This window comes from Protopterus annectens, chromosome 1.part0 (genome assembly GCF_019279795.1).
Source record: "Protopterus annectens isolate FY-2018-M chromosome 1.part0, PAN1.0, whole genome shotgun sequence".
NCBI classification, from domain to species: domain Eukaryota; kingdom Metazoa; phylum Chordata; order Ceratodontiformes; family Protopteridae; genus Protopterus; species Protopterus annectens.
The window spans coordinates 743,605,633-743,611,091 of NC_056725.1; positions in this window are offsets into that span (position 1 = coordinate 743,605,633).

Here is a 5,459-nt window from a genome sequence, read left to right on the forward strand (position 1 = left end):
GAGCATATCTGGGAGTTTCCACCCAGGTTTCTAACATAGCTGAAGAAGGCCTTATGATTGTCTTTTGAATCTATGGCAATTTTTCTCTCAAAGTTGTCCTTGGATGATTTTATGAGTGCTCGTATTTTTTTACTAATAATGATCAAAGGTGTCTTCTCTTTTATGGATTTTGCTCTATCATGTAACAGCTTTCTCCTCTTATTGTAAAGTTTGTTTATGGCTGGGGTCCACCAGACTGGACGTTTGCCCTTGGTGGAAAGAGTCTTGGTTTTATTAGGGATTGCCTGATCCATGCAGTCCTGGAGGTGTTCGTAGAAAGCATTTGTAAGGACTTCCGCAGCTTAGGTTGTGGTTTCCACTGGCTCAGGGGCCTTGAAGGATACCACACCAGTCTTGAGTAGTGTGAAGTTTGCTTTAGAGAAGTTCTTCACTGTGGTCTTTTTTGTTTGGGGTAGGGGCGGGATGTGGATATCCAGTGAGATTAGTTTATGATCTGATCTAACCAATGAGGGATATACTTCCGGTGTGAAGCATTTTGTCCCCATGTTTTTGATGATGAGATCTAGTATATTTTCTCCTCTTGTGGGAACGGTGACTAGTTGTTCCATGGCATTTGAATTTATGAACTCCAGGAACCTTTGGGCTAGAAAGTTTTGGCTTGAGTAATGTTCCCAGTCTATATTCGGGTAGTTGAAGTCACCCAATATAATGGTGTTTGGAGATACTTTTATACCCTCCAGTGTCTTCAGGAAGGCTGTGTGGGGTTCCTGAGTTTGAGAGGGTGGCCTGTAGCATGCTACAAATTGTAGAGCAGTTTTGCCTATGGTTAATTGCACCTGGATGGTTTCCGATGCTTCATGCGTTGCCACCAACCTGGAGGTGTGGGTATCCTTGATGAATATGGATACACCCCCTCCTTTTGTAGTGTGGTCCGGGTTTTGGGGTCGGAATGCATGATATGAGGTAAAACCTGATAGTGCCGGGGTGCTCTCAGGAGCCTTGAACCAGGTTTCAGTCACAGCACAGACATCAATGTTCTCCATACTGAGAAGGGCCTCGAGTGCGTGCATTTTGAGATTTAGACTTCTGGCATTGAGCAGCATTACCCTTAGTTTCTTCCCATTTTTGTTTTCTAGGGTGGTAGGTTTAGAATTTGAGCCTTGCCTAAAAAGGCACTATGGGGGTGGCAAGAGCCTTAGCCAATATCCGGAATCCCAGGGGTGACAGGTGCAAGCCGTCCCTTGCAAAGCAGCGTGGCTTGTCAAGCATGTCATCCCAGGCAGACAGACACTGGATCCCCTTTGAATGACACCAGAAATTAAGCCAACTGTTAAAGCTGATCATCTTGTCTCTATGTTGTGGCATCATTCTTGGTGAAGGAAGGATGCTGCTCAGGGTCAGGGTCATACCTGCCTGGGCTACATAATCAGAGAGCTCCTCTATGTCTCTTTTCATGTAGTCCAGGGAGGTACGTCTCAGGCCGTTCACACCAGCATGGACAATGACTGTGTCATATTTGTACTTGCTGTGGAGTGACCCGAGTGCTTGTGTTATGTGGCAGATTCTAGCGCCCGATAGGCAGCTTACTGTGACCCTCTCCTTGTTCAGCCTGGTGAGTGGGACGTCAGTGTGTCTGACTATGGAGTCACCTATGACAAGTATGTTTTGTGCTGTATTTGGCCTTAAGGGCTGTGACTGCTTTGCACACTGATTTTGTGTTTTATGTGTTGCCTGTGGTGTGTCATGAGGTGGCGGTTGCTTGGGTGTCTGCTTTGGAGGCCTCTGCTGTTTAGGTAAATTTTTGCTCAGAGCCTCCGAGTATGTCTTTGTGTGTTTATGTGTTTGATTCATTGTTGTGATAGTTTTATGTGAGACTGGTTTTGTGGTGTGTGTAGTTGCCTTCTCCTCCTGTCTGGTCTTGCCAGTCCTGAGTTGAGAGAGCTCAGCCTCCAGTTTGGCTAAATAGCTGCATCTCCCGCAAGTATTTGTGTTATGTGGGAGGAGGAGAGGGTTGTCTGTGTACATGAGGCAGTTGTAACATTGCCTCAATATTCCCAGATTCACCAACTGGACAGGAGAGGACGCCAGCATCTGGCCCTTCGACATGCTAGAGAAATTAAGAAGTTTGGGGTGTAACTGAATGAGAGAGGACTTAGTAAGGAAGTGGGTACTCCTGGGGGGGGGGTCGCTAGTGAGGGACTTTGTATAATACAGAAGTGCTAAGCCTGAAAAGAAGATGCTTTTAAGACAAGTGCTGAGATTTTTTTTTTTTTTTTTGGAGAAAAAAAAAAGCTTTAGGAACAAGTGCTGCTTTTAGTTAAGGGATATACTGTTTAGATTACTAGTAGAGCAGTTCTAAGGGAAAAAATGAAGAACAGACTTTATGGAGCCAGAAAAAGTTTAACCTTGTTAAACCGGCGCTGCCCGATGCTGCTCTAGTGGCAACTCCGCGCTAAAGCACGCTAAAGCGTGCTTGATAGCAGGGCTGGAAAGAGCCAGGAATTGACCCAATACGGCCAATAAAACTACAGTTTCAAGTCAGTAACCACTCCCACGAGGGGCAGGGGAGCTGCTCATTGTTTTTCACTGCCACTGATCAACAGAGAGACTTTCCCTTAGCCCAAGCAAAAATGGCCTCACAGAAACTTACAAACAGTTCAGGAACAGCAAGCCTGTAACTGAACTTTTTTAAATCTCAGAAAAATGGGAAAAAGCAAGATTTTTTTTTGTTTTTGTTTTTTCAGAGATAGCAGAGGTTCACAAGTAATATAAAGTTATAACAGTGCAGTAAATGACCCCACACAAGAGTGCTAGGTCAAGACAGAAAATATGCAAGTTTTGAGAAAAAACAATTTTAAAATTAAGTGCAAACAGGAAATTCAGTAAACAGCTTTTGGTTGTGCTCTAAATACAGCTACTAATGCAGAAATCAAGTTTAACAAGCCAGAAAATGCTCAAACTAGGCAACTATGCAGAAAAACTTAGCAAATAAACAGAGAAAAAATACTTAAAATCTCAAAAGTGGCTCCCTTCTTCTCTCAGCGTTTTCTCCTCTTGGTGGGTGCTTCACCAACAGCCAACAAGCCTGAAAAGACGCCAAACCCATGCAGCAACTAGGTTTTAAGAGAGGAAGATGAAGGAGTTTTGGAAATGACCCCTACTGGTCAATAAAACTACAGTTTCAAGTCAGTAACTACTCCCACGGGGGGCAGGGGAGCTGCTCAATGTTTTTCACTGCCACTGATCAACAGAGAGACTTTCCCTTAGTCCAAGCAAAAATAGCCCCACATAAACTTACAAACAGTTCAGGAACAGCAAGCCTGTAACTGAACTTTTTTAAATCTCAGAAAAGTGGGAAAAAGCAAGATTTTTTTTTGTTTTTTCAGAGATAGCAGAGGTTCACAAGTAATATCAAGTTATAACAGTGCAGTAAATGACCCCACACAAGAGTGCTAGGTCACAGACAGAAAATATGCAAGTTTTTAGAAAAAACTATTTTAAAATTAAGTGCAAACAGGAAATTCAGTAAACAGCTTTTGGTTGTGCTCTAAATACAGCTACTAATGCAGAAATCAAGTTTAACAAGCCAGAGAATGCTCAAACTAGGCAAATATGCAGAAAAACTTAGCAAATAAACAGAGAAAAAATACTTAAAATCTCAAAAGTTGCTCCCTTCTTCTCTCAGCATTTTCTCCTCTTGGTGGGTGCTTCACCAACAGCCAACAAGCCTGAAAAGATGCCAAACCCATGAGGCAACTAGGTTTTAAGAGAGGAAGATGAAGGAGTTTTGGAAATGACCCCTACTGTTCAATAAAACTACAGTTTCAAGTCAGTAACCACTCCCACGGGGGGCAGGGGAGCTGCTCAATGTTTTTCACTGCCACTGATCAACAGAGAGACTTTCCCTTAGCCCAAGCAAAAATGGCCTCACAGAAACTTACAAACAGTTCAGGAACAGCAAGCCTGTGACTGAACTTTTTTAAATCTCAGAAAAGTGGGAAAAAGCAAGATTTATTTGTTTTTTCAGAGATAGCAGAGGTTCACAAGTAATATCAAGTTATAACAGTGCAGTAAATGACCCCACACAAGAGTGCTAGGTCAAAGACAGAAAATATGCAAGTTTTGAGAAAAAAACGATTTTAAAATTAAGTGCAAACAGGAAATTCAGTAAACAGCTTTTGGTTGTATTTTAAATACAGCTACTAATGCAGAAATCAAGTTTAACAAGCCAGAAAATGCTCAAACTAGGCAACTATGCAGAAAAACTTAGCAAATAAACAGAGAAAAAATACTAAAAATCTCAAAAGTGGCTCCCTTCTTCTCTCAGCGTTTTCTCCTCTTCATGTCTTCGGTTATCATGAAAGTGCCAGAATGTTACTGTTGTTACGTGGAACACACCAAACATATGAGGCAGAACTCTGCACATTCTGCGTAAATCTGTACAGTTGCAAAGTATGTGTCTGATACAAAATATCAACTTTCTGACACCAATACACACACTGTATGGTGGCATCACAGGCCACATGCCATTACATTTATATTGCAGGACACACCCACCCAGACAGTTGTATTCCTCACACAGGCCAACAGCTGCTTATCCACACTAATTGGTCTATCATGTACCGTATGTGTGCGCCGGTATTTGCGCTTTATGGCAGTGGCAGAGCTCACGTACGTGTATGGGGGACTGGACATTGTTACGGTGACACTGCATGACACCCTGAGGGACACATTACTTTTGTGTCTATTAACCTTCCACATTGACATTCACAGGGCATACGTTGTCATTCACATTTGTCGGAGTACATGCGTATGACTTGTACATGTTTTCTCATTTGTCCTGATGTCTTTCTTCTCACCTGTCCACCTAGTATCACTAGTTCTGTACATGTATTTTGGACAGGTTACCTTCATACCCCTAACCTGTACACATTATGGGTAAACGCCCTGACGTTTGACCTTTGCCCTTGTTACATTTGTCATAGTGATGTGCCTTTCTGATAAATTGCTGGCAAGGCATTACGAACTGTGCGGTAGATAATAGTGACTGACATTTCCATTACATGATTAGTAACACTCATAACATCCGTATTCATGGCTACGCCAGTATTCTCACAATGTTCTGACTTTGTCTGGGGTATATCTAATATATTCCCTATTTGTATTTCATGTACTATGCCTTAGTGCAGCTGTGTTATTCTGACAGTTTGCCAGTTATGGGTACCATCTTGGTCGTACGCATGTCCATCCATGATAATCGCCTACATGACACTGATATAGGGCCCTACATATTGCCAAAATGGTTTCCGCAATATCCAGTGGATGGTTTGCCCCAATATTGAGAATATAGGCGTGTGCTATACCCACATCACTCCCACGGGCGGGCCTATGAAATCTCTGCCAAACAACACCTAGGCCCATTTCTGCATACCCATGATTCCCATACCTGACAACCCTCT